The following is a 17,158-nucleotide window of genomic DNA, read 5'->3' on the forward strand; positions in this document are numbered from 1 at the left end:
TGAAAGTTCTGTGATCCTATAATGTCTCAGGAGGCTTGATAAACACTAAGAGTATCTGGTAGTTCTTTGCAGAAAAGTATAACCATATTGTGAAAGAGAAAATAAAAAGATTGGGGTTTCTACCTTCCTTTCTTGTCAAAACTTCAGGTATCTGCAGAAAGATAATTTTTATGTCTTGGATGTCTTTTGTATGTTTTAGCAGCATATTTGCTCTCTCTCCATTCCATTAATTCAAAGGAAATCATTGTTCATTTGCAAGTATTGCATATTCATTACTCGAGTAGGCAATGCTTGCAGTGCTGAAGAGCTTTCCACTGCTCATAAAGGACTCTTTGAATACTGCAGTTCTGAAAAGAAAGCAGGCTTCAAGTTCACAGAAACATTAGACAGAAGCTTAGGATATGCTTTGCCAAAAAAAAAAAAATCTTACCTGATTGAATCTACAGGGGGTATGTGAACAGGCAGCAGCTGTTCAGACTGGCATTTGCAGAGAATATTGTGTTTTGTGGAAAAACCCTGATGTTTTTAGTCAATCTCAAACCATTGTATCTTTGTCCAAAACATACCACCTACAGCAGGTCTGTCTCTGTATGAAATGTGCCTTCTTCAGCAATAGAGTGAGTTGTTTAGCATCACGGGAGGCAACAGCTTCAGTTCCTTTGGCATATTTTAGGCATATTCTGCATATTTACTCTTTTGGAAGCATCCTCAATTGCTTTCTAATATTTTTTGGAGTAAAAATGCAAAACCATATCAATCTGACAGGAAACATCTGAAAGATCTTTTCCAAACTCTTTAAAAAGCAAACCTGTTCTAGAGAAACTATTTGAGTATTTGGAGTCTGAAATACTAAAGAGTGGTTTAGATTCAGTTGTTCAATGTCAATGAGAAGTCTAATTCTCTACCTGTTACAGAAAATATGCACTTGCCATGTACTTTTACCGTGATAGCCCGAAAGAGGAACAGGGAACTGGTAAAATATTTGTAGCATTTGTGCTGTTTGCAAACCTGTAATGCCAGAACTACTGCTCAGTGAAGCACACAGCAGCTGGGGAAGTGATTGTGCCTCATGTTTACCATTGCTGCGTGCTGGCTTTCTGCTGTTGTTATTATGGAAAGATGGGCTTATTCCTGGCTTTGTCAGAACAATTTGACTTTCTCTTTTCTTCAGCTTCCTTTTTGCTTTGATAGACCAGTGGGGCTGGTAAAATAACCTTCCTCATGAGCAAGAATTTCCTTACTCCCTCATTCAGAGGCCTTGGCACAGATCCACTTGAGCAGCACTTACACAGCACAAAGGATTCTGCTTTGAGGACCAAACCTGTGGAATGGCCCTCAAATGTGACTTTTCTTCTCATGAGAAGGGTGTGAAACACTTCACATGGGGCATTACCCTCTCTACAGAATATGTATATTTATATATACATATAATATACATGCTATAACAAGAATAGCTTCTACCTTAAAATCAGCATTGAGATCAGTGTTCTCCCTTTGAGAGGTTTTTCTTGTTGCTTCTTGGAAGGTTTTCTCTGTGTTTTTTCTAAGACAGAGGAAGAAAGGATAGCTTGGAGCTGGAAAGGCTGCATCCTGAAAATAACTAATACTTTGCCAAATAGGATCACTTGGAACAGGATTATTTATGCCTCATGGTCAGTGCAAGTCAGGTCTCCAATACAGTCTCCTGCTCTAAGCAGGGCTCACTGTAAAGTTGTGTCACATTGCCCAGGAGCTTTTTGACCCCTTGCTGTCTGCAGGGTGGAAATTCTTCCACCACCTCTCTAGGCCTTTTTCACTGCTAAACCGCTGAAATTTTCATCTAGTCAGAATTTCCCTTGTTGGAATTTGTGACTGTTGCTTTCTGTTGTTTCATTGTGCACCTTGGAGAAGTCTGGCCTGCTTACACCAGGAGTCTAATTCTCATTGTTCTATCACTTCTCATGAGATTAACTGTGCTTTTGGTAGGATGTGTTTGTGTAGATATTAAATGTGTGAGTTGCTTCATGCTCTGGAAGAATTTGCAAATCTAAGCTTCATAATATTCATCATACTTGCCATCATGTTATTCTCTCTTTGCCCTGTTCAGCTACATGTTTCTACATGCAGTGTTTGTCTAGAAATCAATGTTGCTAGATCCTTGATTTTATAAATAGAAGGATTTGGGGATTTTGGAGCAAGCAGTGGAGTTTTGTTCTCTGAATTGAGTTTAGCTGGTATTTGTTCCTCTGAAGGTCTCTCTCACTTTGACATCATCCAAAGGATCATCCTAATGCATATTCCCACAGAGCCAAGGACTGCTCCTGAATTAGGGATAACTAATTTTGAGGATGAGAATGAGGTTATCTTGCCAACAAGAAGGATCAGTCTCTCAAAGAATCCTGAGTGGGTACTGCATGGAGGCAAAGTGCTTTTTACCAGCCTTAAAATTGAAATTGGGAGTATTCTGCATGTGCTGCTTACAAAGTGAGACTACATGTAACAGCTTAGAGCCCTTCTGTTCAAGGTGCCTCTTCACCTCAAACCACAGTGTATTAACACTGAATTTTCACCATCTCTCTTTTTATTCTTCCTGTAAGTCAAAGCTAAGGTTTCGGTTTTGAGTTTGATATTTTGGGATTTTTGCTTTTTGTTTGTTTGGGTTTGGTTTGGTTTGGTTTGGTTTGGTTTGGTTTTTTCCAGTCTGGCTGTTTTGAGCTGACCGTAACCTGAATTGTACTCCTGAAGTTTCCACAGGTAGAAACTGTGCAGTTTTAAGTGAATGGAGTTTCATTCCTCAAAAGACCATTCTAGAAGCAAGCAGAGGATTAGCTTCCTTCCTGAAATAACTGCTAGGTAAGGGACTCTGTCAATACAAAACCCTGGAAATACTGAAGCTACTCTTTGGAATATTGGGGTAGGCATCACTGAATCTAAATGGTAAATTGCCAGTTTGGGCAACCTGAACACTGAATTAGACTATCAAAAGCCTCAAGTCTTTCTAAAATTTTGGAAGCACTATTGGGCTTCTAGTCCTAAAGTGAAATAAGCCTAATGTTAAACATATGAGAAATCAAAGGAAGTCTACATTAACTTACTCTAGGAATTACAGAAACATTCAACAGAATACAGGATTATTAAGGGACCGTGCTTAGCACTTCTCCAAATCCCCATTTCAGTTGCATTAACAAATATATTGTTTCCTTTTCAAGTATTCCTTTTCTGTGCCCATAAAATTACACTGAGCTGCTAGATGACAAAAGTTCTATTTCTGTCTTAGAGTGAGCTAAGGTCTAATAATACCTAGTGTGATTTTCTTTCAAAAATATTCAAATGAGCAGTAAATGGGTGTTCAGCACAGACTCTGAGGTCTGGACTGTATAAATGATGTACTATTTGGTATTTTACTAATCTATGTTTATCTCTTCTTATTCTTGGTTTGTGCAAATAATTGCAGTCCAGCAAAGGACTCAATCATGTCATGCCATTAACCTTTTAGACTGTTTCAAATAATCACTTAATGGGATAGTACTTTATAAATGACAATTGTGTAGCTTTCAAACAAATTAACTTTCAGGTGATATTCCTACAAATATTATGTAATACCTTGATGCTTTAGCGTTCCATTTATCCCAAATAATAGTAAAAAAAAGGAACATCTGCTTTTGCAGGCTTGTCTGGAAAATGCTAAATGCACACTTTGCTTTTTTTGAATCTTCTTTAACATCTTGATGTGATGACGTGGCTTTGGTTTATAAAAGCCAGGAATGTTGCTGTTGTACATTATGTACTTTGCTAACATTGCAAGGACGTGTTACGGGTGACCCACAATAAGTACTAAAGGACAAAACACAGAAAGACAGAATATTTTCATTTTGATCCAACAAATGAAGAGAGCCTTAACACTGCAAAATACCTATGTATTGCTAATGCTGTAGAATTGTACATTAGAACCAATTACTGTTTATAGAAGTAAAAATAGCAAGTTTTATAATACAATAAAACCCAGTATACAAAAATTTAAAATTAAGTAAAAACCTCTTAAAAAAATGGAGGTATTAATCAAGGTCTTTCTCCAAACATATTAAATAAAATACAGCTAATATTGACTCTCACTCCCACCCCCATTTCCCCATTCCGTGCCCTATTTAAACTGATTAGAAAAAATAGTCTCTCAGTTACTGTTTTGCATTCTTTCAGAATCAGTGAGATTCTCCATTTTTTTCAGTACAGTAAAACAACCCTTCCCAATACACTACTGCTCCTGAAGTAATTTATTTCCCAATGCTATATAATTTTGGAAGTAAGTTTTTAAGATAAATTTTGAATGCTGGAAAAGGCCCAAGGAAGTTTGCACGAGGGCAATGAAATTGTAAATACAATTTTTTCCGCAAACATTGAGATACTGTAATTACAGCATAAATCTTGCAACATAGCTGATGGGTGCTTTTAACAGAAGTTGCAAGTGAAAGAAAGGGAAGAGAAACAGATTACAAAAATAAGTAATCTAAAGTTCTTCATGGTGGAAACGTTCATCCTCGAGCTGACTACCATAATCCCTTGCTTCACTGTTAAGGAACAAATCCCTGTTCTTTAGAAGCTTTTTATCATTATTCAAATCCATTTCTTTAATAAGGTGAAGAGCCATTAAAATAAGTAGAACACCATGTATACAGTGAGTAGATATGGACATTTATAAATAATGCTTTTGGACTGGCTCTGTCAAAGTCCTGCAGCAACACCATGATTTGTAACAAACCAGACATATTTTCACATTCAGAACAGAGCCTTTCTTTCTTTGTTTTGTTTCCTTTTGTCTCTTTTATTTGGTGGCAAAAACATAATATCAGATCTCTACCCTGGCTATCAATTCTAATACAACAACTCGGTGTCAAACCCATAGGTTTATTTTCAGGGTGGAAGACAGTATTAAACCAGCAAAGATTAATCATCTTCCTAGAAGCACCTGTAGTCCTTGAAATCCAGGTGCAAGTGCAGTACATGTCTTTAGCTCATCATCTGCAGAAATTGCAAGCTCAGCATGTCAGATAGAGACCCTGTGTCTTCAGACCCTGTCCCTTCTGGACACTCAGCCACCAACTGACAGCAACAATAGCAAGTCCTTGATGTGTGGGACCTCATTATTTACATCACCACAAAAGAGACTGAAGACAATAACATGGAATAAACATCACAGGTTTTAAAAACACTCTGCATGGCAGAAGCTAGAAGATTATTAAGAGAAATGTACTGATAAATGGAATGTATAGTAATTTTTCAGTGCTTATCTTATTTAGCCACTGGGTTCTCAAGAGATTTTGAAATGCTAGAATGAAACTACATTATTCACCTTTTAAGCAGCAGTTTATGACTTAACTCAATGCTACTTTCTCCTTAGGACAGGTGATTTTGGGAAGCCCTTCTATTAAATGAAGGAAAAAAATTGCACATCAGAGAAACAAATAAATAAAAACCCCTCTGAATTATTGCATAACTGAGCTACAGCATGCTGTAAGCTGAATTTGAAGGAATAGCAAAGAACTACTAGAAAATCCCAAAACATTCTAACCAAGCAAAAAACACAGGTTGACAAGACACAGCACAGCATAGAGTTCATGACAATTAGAACTGCATTTTGAATTTGAACCAGAAACCAGCCAGCCTCAAGAGTTCTATGTTAAAAAAAGTTTGGGCAAAGAGTAACAGATCCACATTTAGAAGATACTACCAGAGCAACTGAACATCTTGGCTTCCTACAAGGCTAGAGATGTATCATAGAATCATAGAATCATAGAATAGGCTGGGTTGGAAGGGACCTCAGAGATCATCGAGTCCAACCCTTGATTAACTACCGCTGCAGTCACTAGACCATGGCACTGAGTGCCACATCCAGTCTCTTTTTAAATGTCTCCAGGGACGAAGAGTCCACTACCTCCCTGGGCAGCCCGTTCCAATGTCTGATCACCCTTTCTGTGAAAAAATTCTTTCTAATGTCCAATCTGAACTTCCCCTGGCACAATTTAAGACCATGCCCTCTTGTCTTACTGAGAGCTGCCTGGGAAAAGAGACCAACCCCCACCTGGCTCCAACCTCCTTTCAGGTAGTTGTAGAGAGTGATGAGGTCTCCCCTGAGCCTCCTCTTCTCCAGCCTGAACAGCCCCAGCTCCCTCAGCCTCTCCTCATAGGATCTGTGTTCGAGTCCCTTCACCAGCCTGGTTGCCCTCCTTTGGACCTGTTCGAGGGCCTCAATATCCTTCTTGAACTGAGGGGCCCAGAACTGAACACAGTACTTGAGCTGTGGCCTCACCAGGGCTGAGTACAGGGGCAGAATCACCTCCTTGGACCTGCTGGTGATGCTGTTCCTGATACAGGCCAGGATGCCATTGGCCTTCTTGGCTACCTGGGCACCCAGTGTGATGAGCACCCAGTGCTAGCTGCTGGCTGTGTTGCTTTGTCTGCCACCAACAGAGCTGAAAAAGGAAGAGGACCTCAGTGATTAGATGGTACAGGACAACAGATGGACTGTGCTGTTTGACACAAAGCATCTCCTGTCTTTACCAAGAGTTATGGAGATATGGGATGTTGAAGTCTGCTTACTAAAATTGGATGTCTGGGAACACTCAGGGCTTCTACCAGCTGTTAAAAAAAAAAATGAGGACAGCAAAAGTGAGAATCAACTTAAACCTTCTTTGCCCTGATTAAACAATTTATTTTTCAGCATCAAAGTTTGCATTTCAGCATCTTGAATCATAGAATACTTCCATTTTCTTTTATTTATGAAAAGGCAACTTGTTACACTTGTTATCACATTATGGTGATGTATCTGGTTGGAATAATCACAATTGATTTTTGTTTTCAAAATCATGCTGTCAGTATGTAACAGCTTCTCTTAATGCTCTATCTCATTAGATTCACCTATAGTAACTAAAAAATAAGTGATTAAAATACTGTACCCTTAGGTCAAACCACTTAAGCTATGCAAGCATGCAGACAAGCACTTTGTTAATTTAAACATTGATACAATTAATAAGAGCTTGAAATTTGCCTAAGGCTATGGAAGAACCTGGATTCTTTGTCAAACTGAAAAAAAAGGCTAAAAATATATGCAAGTATCTACTAAGCATTCTTTTTCAACTACTGAGACATGATAAATCTCAGTGCATCTATTGTTTTGTTGTGATACCTTTGAAATTCCACTGCATTAATTATAATCCAAACAGCAGTCAAAACACATCCCTCCTCTTGTCCAATACCCTCATTATAAGGTACTTTCCAGGATAACAGCTCCTGGGGGTTGAGTATTCCATCATCATCCTTGACAGAGTCATTCACAAACTGATCCTTCTCAACAAATACCCATTCTGAAACTTCCCTTGCAGCTAGTAGGTCACATTGGTGAAGTTTAAAGTCACTTTTTGCCTTAAAGCATGTAGTTTCATCTTTTCTCTTAAGCAAGTTCACTTAATGACATCAAACATAACATGAAAGTGCTTTCACTCTACCAAGACAGGCTTTACAGACCAGTCCCAACAAATTAAATCAGTGTATCTGTCTACATATAAAAAATACTTGTGTTGATTAAACGAGAATCCAACAGTAAGGTAATAGTAACTTTGTAAACAGTTGAACTAAGCAGACATTAAAGTCAAGATTTACCATCAACAGAACTGTTTATTTTAGTATCCCCACGATTACCCAAATAGATAGTGAAGAAGGCCTGCTTGATACTGAATGGGCTGCTAAGTAGATGGTTTCATGCTTACATATCTGGAGGAAAAAGTTAAAGTGGGTGACACAGATATATTTGCAGTATTTGCCTTGATTGAGGTTAAGATTACTCTCTCCATTAACTGTGATGTTGAAACCTTGTTGAGAGTATTACATGGCATCCATGTGATCAATACTATAGGCCTCAGATATCTCAGCACTTAAGGGAAAGTAGAGAAAAGCTTTAAATCAACATCTCAAAACGTACAATGAGAAGTGGTGTTTGTCAGTATGTGGGATTATGAAACTTGTAAGGCCATACAAAGTTTTTAATAGCATTCTGCTAACTGCTACCCTGCTGTAACATCAAAGAGGGATTCATCCTTGACAGCTAGCTGAGAAGGCAAAGCTCTTGACTAGAGCAGGGAAAACTGCATCTTACTTCAGCTGCATACCTAAGGATGAGGAATATGCTTCCATCTTAAGGAAAAAATGAGGTAACTTGCAGGGGAATGATGAAATGGGGTATACACAAATTACTGTCAAACACATACAGGGCAGACTGAAATAGTGACCTACTACACAATACCAGGAAATTGAATTAGTCCAAAATCCAGGATAATGTTACTCAAAAACTGTAAGCGGGTGTGTAAAAAGATGAAACTAAAGGTACACACTGTTCCAAGAGCTTGTGTTCAGTTCCTTCTTTCGTCCCTACCCTTTTTCCTTACTTATGTCTCTTCAGTAATCAAGGAATTTTTCCAGGCCACCGAATCCATCACCATCTTTATATCATGTTTGTCTAAAGCCTCCTGTATCACAAATTCCTTTTGTATACATACAAAAAGAAAAATAATAATTTGTGGAAAACCATCATCTTGTGATCAAGAGAAACAGCTCTAATTTTAGAGCAGTAAGGTATTCTTTTGAGTAGACACACTCATTTCAATTCATCTTTTCTTTTATGTAGATTAGCGTTCTGAAGGGTTTAGGATGTCACCTTTAATGAAAACAAAGGTGCTCATGGCGTCTGAAAATAATTGAAAACTGCAAAAGTATCTGAGAAACAGGAATTAGTTCAAAGCTATATCAGGACAGTTAACCCTTTAAAAAAAAAATCCTTTTAAAGATGCTACTGTCACCCAGGCCAAATGGACCAATATGGAAAAAGGTCTTATGTACCTGAGAGAGCTGGCTGTTGAAGAGGTGATTTATGGTATCTGGTAATTAGATATTGCTCCTTATGAGATGCCCTTCCTCCTACCCTTACTGAAGAAGTTTGTGCAGGGTGCACTGTCATCTCATTCCTTCATGCTTTCAGGACTGGTCTGGGGAGAGCCTGATGCTGACACAGCAACAATACCTGAAGTAGCTGGCAAGGTCTGCCAATAGCAGGACAGCCTCTTCCTTGGCTTTGACCTTGTTGCAGGTGTCGAGGAAACGCCTGAGGAGATGGACTGGACAGGATGACAGAGAAGTCAGGCTCTGTTCCTGCCTGCACCCTGTTTTTTCCACCATTAAGAGAAGGTGTCCTCCTGTCAGACCCCTGCGAGTAAACTGGGACATGCCATGAGCTGACATGTGCTCAGCTTTGCAGGCACAGCTGAGCCAGAGCTGCTCTCCTTGTCTCCTCAGAGCAGCGGGACGTGCAGCCTCCTGGCCTCTGGCATAGCTTCCAATAGGTCAAAGAGGTCCCCAAATAAAATGTGCCTTTTGGAAAGCACAGCATGTGGTGACATCTGTTCTATGGCACCCAGGCTCTGATCCTGGGTCTGATGGGTGATCCTGGGCTCAACGCATCACCAAATCATAGGAATTGTCCAGGCTCCATTTTCTTTCCTCTCTGGTGATTGTAGATGCTGAACACTGTGTCACAATCAGGCTGTTCAGTGGCAGCTTCCCTCTGGAAGAGGGAAGGACAGGAATCTGAGAAACAGGAATTTGTACAAAGCTATATCATCTCATTTTGCTCTTCTTTTTCATGTGATGCATTGAATAATTTCCCTTTCTGCAACTTTATGAAGCTGTTAGGAAAACTAGATCCTCTTTTGGTCCTGTGTTTCCCAGTAAGGTGAGCGTACCTTGTAGTAGTGTCTTTTCTTGTTTATCCATACTCAACAGTTATGTCAAGACAAACAGAGGCTGGTTTTGCATGGAGCTCCTCCTGGCAGTTGATATTTTATTTGGTCTGTAAAAGCAATACAAATTAACTGCTAAAAAGCATAGTTTCTGTTGTACTGGGGCTAAGCACATGCATTAAAAAGATGTTGCATCTGTATACACAGGCTGATAAAGACACTCTCCCCAGTCTTCCCATCATATATTCCACTTCTTCAGGATGTCCAAAAGCAGTGAATTCATCCACATTTATATCTGGAACATCATCACTGTTGGCTTTTTTGAAACACCTTTTCTCCTTTAAATGAAGCTTGGAAAAGAGATTCAGTTAAAGCACTTAATGAAAAGGAAAACCAACATTATAGTAGCCAGCTGTAACCTCATTATTAATTGACATTACCTTCCTATATTATACTGCTGTATTTTTACAAAAAAAGAGCTTATCCAGAGCAACAAGAACAGCACTTTTAATTGAGGTGAGTTCATTCTAAGAATTCCATAGAAATTTCTTTTCTTTTTCAATTCAGTGACACACATAAAACATTTTCTTACCCAAGTCTTCAAAAACACAAAAGGCGGATAATAAAAAGACAAGACAAGAATTCTTGTCTTTACACACACAGGCTTCCTCTTCTAAAAATCACCAATTCCCAAACTACCCTAGTGGAGTACAAAGATTATAATTAATGGTAGATGTTTCAAATTCCAAAATTTACCTTCTAAGGACATTTAATCTGCTGGATCTAGATCTCATTTATAGCAAGGGCTGTTTGTAGTTCAAAGGACGTCTTGAAATACCATAGATGTAAAATGTCCTTTCAGAAGCCATTTTAAGTTCTGAAAGATTAGAGAAGTTCCTTTCACACATGACTGTTGTCCATTACATCTGAACATATTTCAAAGCAAAGTAAGTCACTTCTCTAACCTGTTTTGAGAAATACCAGCATGTCTTTTAAAAATAAATACTCACAATAAGCAGGCAAGTTTATTTCTGAGTTCTCCAAGTTCCTGTATTCCAAATGCGCAAAAAATTTTGGATTTATTTCTTGTTTTGTTTCATTTTCATTCTGTTGGTAACCGGCACTGGTAACTGACCTTTACTCCAACTGCATGTGATGTGAGCTATAAAGACATAGGAAACCAGTTACTAAAGATGTTGTGCTCTCTGGATCTGACTGGATCTGGATCATGGAGGGGCCAGCAAACCCAAGATCACAAATAATTCTAAAATAACCACTCGAAGCTCTATTTCTCAGTTTATGTAGCATTTATTGATAATACTCTCAAAATCAGGTATCCTGATTTATACAGAGCCTAATAGGAAACACAGGATTTTAATGATTTTGCAAAATAAAAAGATTTACTTTGAAGGAAAAGCTCACCTTTAAAAGCTGAGGCTTTAAATAGGAAGGCAATTCAGAAGGACTGGCTACAACTTCAAGGTGTGAGGGGAAAAAAATTCAGGTTTATGGGTTGTTTTTGTTTTTTTTTTTTTGAGACATGATGGACAAGACTGCCACCTTCTGGTAAATTCCTATATTTACTTGATGTTAGTTCTAGTTACGGTAGGTAAACTTCCATTTTGATTAGAGCAGGATCACTCATCTCCAAAAAGTGGGTAAAAAGCCGAGGATGGCTGACTTAGGATGTTTGAACAGTGCTTGAAGGTTTGAATCAGGAGCTGCTGCCCTGGCCATGGGACTGCGGGGACTGCATCCCCTCCTTTTATGCCATCTCCTCCCAAGGCTGAGACACCTCTTCTACACCTTCCCCCCAGAGAGCTTGTGCGTGCAGCCCCCCGGGTGCCTGTGCTGTCATAGTTGGGTGTGGATGTTCCAGTACCTGCCTGTACACACCTGGCCTAGGTGCCAGGTAACAACGGGACCACGTGCCAGGTGACACCCCTGGACCCCAGGTACCTTCCTAGTGCTGGGGTGGCCCTGTCTCAGTGTCCAAGAGGACAGCGATCAGGTCAGACAGGAGCAGAGAGCTGCCTAGGAGCCCTGAGCCATGTCTGTTTTTTTTGGTGTCTCGTGAGAGCCGCTGTGGTTCCCAAGAGAACCACGGCAAATCCCAGAGGCTGCTTGGTCCCCCAGAGAGGTAAGAACCAGGGGCTGGGGCTGGGTGGGCACCCTGCGGTCAAACATGAGGGATCACGAAAGGCCTTTCTGGTTTGTCCATCGGGAGCTTCTGCCCAGCCCCTGAGGGCTGTGTTTATTCACAGGCTGCCCATGAGCCTCCATTCCCAAGAGCAGAGCCTCACTGCCCCGTGCAGAGCCCGTCCCAGATATCTCCCTGCCCCCACACAGCTCCCTTGGCCCCACGGGCTCTCCCCACAGGCCGTGCAGCCTTGGAGCCAGCAGCACTGCCACCCCCATGCCCACCCCCCATGGCCTCTCCTCCTTCCCCAGGACTGAGCAGAGGTCCCCGAGCCAGCTCCACCTGGCCTGGGTGGAGGATGAGGCGGAAGAGATCAGTCTCCCCGTCCCAGACACGATGGCCCAGCAGCTGGAGACAGGTGAGTGAGCGGTTTGTGGCTGCTTTGCTGTGCTCCTGCATGGTAGGGGCTGCTGGGCACATCCCCGGCCTGTTCCGTGCCAGTTCCCCCTTTGGGTCCCCCCGCCCAGGGCTGGCTCTGTCCTCGGGAGCTGGCACGCAGCTGGGTCTCTCCTGCCAGCACCATCAGCTCACCCTGCTCCCTTGCTTTGTTAAAGATTCCTGGTATTCAGCTGGGGAGAAGGAAGAGGGCCAGGAGATGGTTGAGGATGCTCCAGAAGACTTAGGAGAGGTACCTACAGAGACTGCCACCTGCCTTGTGCCTGCTCCACCTGCCCCCATGCTCAAAGATGCCTTCCCAGACAGCTGCCCTAAAAAAAAAAAACCAACCAAAAAAAAAAAAAAGACAGCAGACTCCTGTGAGTACGAGGGATCAACAAAGGAGCCCCATAATCTTCTCTTGTTGCAGGACCAGGATCTGGAGTGGCTGAGAGATGTGATAGTCAACCTGTCACCCTCTGTCCTTATGAGCCTGCAGGATGTCTCGCAGGTCTGGCATTTCCAGAGCAGGTCCCAGTTTCCCCCGTGCAAACCCCCAGGGAGGTTTCTCCCCCAAAGCCCTCTGCACCCTGAGGGGTACAGAGGCATAGAAAGGAGCAGAGGCTGCAGTGAGAAGGGGCTCTGGCCACCTCCTGGCCTAGAGCAGCTCGAGTCATGCGGCTGAGCGCACACCCAAACAAGATACCCTGTTGGAGGCAATGGATTCATCACGAGCTGCCCCCGAGAGGCTACAGGAGTTTCCAGCCTTGCCGAGCAGGGTCTGTGTCACCGTGTGGGCCCAGGCAGCTTGGGACAGCTGGGCAGGGCAGAGCTGAGCCAGAGCTGCTCTCCTTGTCTCCTCAGAGCAGCGGGACGTGCAGCCTCCTGGCCTCTGGCATAGCTTCCAATAGGTCAAAGAGGTCCCCAAATAAAATGTGGCTTTTGGAAAGCACAGCACGTGGTGACATCTGTTCTATGGCACCCAGGCTCTGATCTTGGGACTGATGGGTGATCCTGGGCTCAACGCATCACCAAATCATAGGAATTGTCCAGTCTCCATTTTCTCGCCTCTCTGGTGATTGTAGATGCTGAACACTGTGTCACAATCAGGCTGTTCAGTGGCAGCTTCCCTCAGAGACATTTGGGAAAAAACAAAACTCTGTTGTTTGATGATTCTCACGTAGACTAAGTCTGAGCAGTGCTGTGGAGATCCAGCTTTGTGTGCAGTTCTGGGTTGTGCCCTGCAGAGGAAGAAGAGGAACTGTTGCTGCCCAGCTCGTCTCTGTGCAGCCCCTGAGCACGCAGCGTCCTGGCTGAGTCCCCTCCGTGTCAGAGCCCCGCAGCAGCCCCGGCCGTGAGCAGCCGGGCCGGGCACTCGGGCTGATGCCCTGCAGCTGGGCAGGGGCCGTGTCCTGGGGGTGGGGGTGGGAAACACCTGGGGCGGGGGGCACAAAAGCCGCAGTTAGTGCAGCTTGTCCTGGGTTCCTGTTCCTCTTAGCAAACAGCAGCACCTCTGTGTGGGGCTGGGGGCTCCTTCCTGCAGCAAGTCTGCAAGAAGGTCCTTTTGGGGCATCTGAGAGGAAGCAAAAAGCAGGGCTCTGCTACAGCTGGTAATTGAAAGCCCCTTAGTCTGATTGTCGCTTGTTGATTTGGGGGTGTTGGGCAAAGGGCATTGGCTTTGTTGTGTGTGACATCAATGCTCTGTTCTGCAGTACACTGGGCATTGGCTCTACCTGGTTATCTATGGCGATCTCTATTGAACTGTTAGGGTTTTTCTTTTTATGGGCAACTACACATCCTTCCTTCATACCAAGCTGAGTCCATCAGAGTTTGGAGGTTTTGGAAATGGCTGTCCCTCTTTCTGTATGTTTGTGTTGCAAGGGTGCTTTCTTCTCAGTAGACATAGAGGCAGCTGTGGCAATGGCAACACAAGTATGGCCACCACTTGGGCTTTGACAGTGGCTTTTACCGATGTGCCTTGGCCAGTAGTGGCCCAGGTCACTGTTCTGTCAGAGCCTGCAAGAAGCAGTGCTGCTTCCCCATCCTGACCCAGGGGGACAGGGAGTGGGGGTTTCAGATCCATTCCCCACAGGTTGCCCCTGTGGTCAGGCAGTGAAGAAAGGCAGCTGAGCCCTGTGTTACTGAAGGCACAGCAAAGATGGAACACGTGGGGGAGAGCTCTGACGAAGGTGAAAGACCAAATCCTCTCCAAAAGGATGATAAAGAAGAGAGTCTTCTGCAGAAGCTTGAGCAGCAAGGACAGGACGACAGAGAAGTCAAGCTCTGCTCCTGCCTGCACCCTGTTTTTCCACTGTTAGGAAAAGGTGTCCTCCTATCAGACCCATGCAAGCAAACTGGGACATGCCATGAGCTGACGTGTGCTGGTGCTACCTTTGCAACCAGGTAAAGGTGGGACAGATAACCTAGCACTGGCTTGAGCATATGAACTGAAGTCTGGAACCCCGAAAGCAGAAGCCTTGTCTCAGAAGATGTCTGCACCAACCTCTAGTGAAAGGTGTTACAGTCCTGGAACAAACCCATTCTGAGCTGCAACTGCAAGCTACATAACCACCCCTGTTGACAGTGGAAGATAGCTGAGAGATTAGAGGGGCTCTGCTAACAGCCAGGTGGAGGGAAAGGAAAACAGAGCTTCTTAGAGAGTGTGGATTTGATGGCCTGGCACATCAGACCCTGAAGAGTATGGAGCCCTGGTAGATCTTGGTGTACAGTGCCCCATATACCATGGAATCAGGTAGGGAGAGAATCCATCTCCAAACGTGTCAGTAATACAAGCTGAGCTGAGCTTGACTGGGGACAAATGGGAAAAACATTCAGTGGTGATGGGCCCAGATGCTCTGTGCATCCTTGGTGTTGGTTTCCTTTGCAAAGGGTATTATAAGCATGTGGGAGGGTCTAAGGGGTTCTTTGGTGCAGCAGCTGTGGAGACTGATAGAGTTAATGTGATCCAAGACAGCTCAGTATGGATTTAGTACAGGCAAATCCTGCCTGATGAATCTGGTGGCTTTCTATGTTAAGGTAACTGCATCAGTGGCCAAGGGATGACCTACAGATGTGATGTGTCTGGATTTCAGCAAGGCCTTGACACAGTCCCCCACAATATCCTACTCAGCAAGTTGGAGAGAGAGAGATTTGAGCAGACTCTTCAGTTGATAAGAAATTGGGTGGATGGTCGCATCCAGAGGGTAGTGGTCAACAGCTTGGAGACCAGGGACAAGTGGTGTCCCAGTACAGACCCCGGAAGGACCTGTTCTGTTGAATATTTTTGTCAATAATATAGACAGTGGGATCGAGTGCACCATCAGCAAGTTTCTAGGTGATAGCAAACTGAGTGGTGCTGTCGTAAAGCCAAAGGGGTGGGATGTCATCCAAAAGGACCTCATGAGGTTCAACAAGACCAAGGAAAAAGTCCTGCACCTGGGTTGGCACAACCTGTGCTATCAGTACAGGCTTGTGGATATGGCTGCTTTTCTAGAAAGCAGCCTTGCAGAAAAGGACTCGGGGGTCCTGTTGGATGAAAAGCTGGATGTGAGCCAACAGAGTGCATGCTTGCAACTGAGAAGGCCAGTAGCCTCCTGGATTGCCTCCAAAGAAATGAGGCCAGCAGATCAAGAGAGGTGGTTCTGCTGCTCTACTCAGCTGTAGTGAGAGCTCACCTGGAATATTGCATAAAGCTCTGGATCCCTCAGTACAGGAAGGACATGGATCTGGAGCAGGTCCGGAGAAGGGGCATCAAAATGATTAAGGAGCTGGAACACTTTACCTATGAGGACAGCCTGAGGGAGCTCAGGTTGTTCAACCTGGAGAAAAGAAAGCTTCAGGGAGACCTAATTGCAGCCTTCCAGTATCTGCAAGGAGCCTGCAGGAAGGCTGGAGAAGGACTGTTGGCAAGGGTCTGTAGCTGTAGCATGAAAGGCAATGGTTTTCAATGAGAAAACAGTCGATTTAGACTGGATGTTAGAAAAAAGCTCTTTCCCGTGAGAGTAGTGGAGAACTGGAACAAGTTTATCAGGGAGATAGCTGAGGCCTAAATCCTGGAGCTATTCAAGGTGAGGCTTGATGAGGCTCTGAGCAACCTGATGATCTAGTTGTGGATGTCCCTACTTCTTGCAGGGGGGTTAGACTAGATGACCTTTAGAGGTCCTGTCCAACTCAAAATAATCTCTGGATATCAGAATCAGCAGCTGTGTAGCTTGCCTGGGCAAGTGGAGAAGGGTGGAGGCTCAAAGCATCTGTAGGATGTGGATGATGCCACTGGATGGGGCAACAGAGCAGAGGAATTCTTTCAAAAAAGGTGTGAATATGATGCAGCTTCTGTTGGAACCCAAGTTTGGCATTGAGAGAAGCAAGGTCAAGAGACTTGGTCAAGAGGTGCAGTTCTTGGGAATTAACTGGCAAGATGGATGCAGCCACACCCCTGTGGAGGTGGTGAACAAGGTAAGAGCTGTGTCTGCATCTGTCAGTAAGGAGGAGACAGAGGCTGCCCTGGGTGTTGTATGTGACTGGAGGATGCCTGTTCCATAGTACAGTGACATTGTGAAGCCTCTCTTCAGAGTCACTCAGGAAAGAAACTCTTTTGTATGGGGCCCTTATCAAGTTGGGTCCTACCTGGAGCCCCTGGCAGAAGGGCCCAGAGGAGACTGGACAGCGATGGCTCCTAGACTTCATGCTGCTGCCTGCAGTGCTCTCCTGGGCTTCGAAAGGAAAATCTTGTTTCAGCCTGGGATCCCAGAGCGCAGTGGGTCAGAGGTTGGGACTGATTTGGAAAGCAACCTAAGAGCTGCCTGAGCCAAAGAGCACAGTA

Source organism: Heliangelus exortis, chromosome 11 (assembly GCF_036169615.1).
Source record: "Heliangelus exortis chromosome 11, bHelExo1.hap1, whole genome shotgun sequence".
Taxonomy (NCBI): domain Eukaryota; kingdom Metazoa; phylum Chordata; class Aves; order Apodiformes; family Trochilidae; genus Heliangelus; species Heliangelus exortis.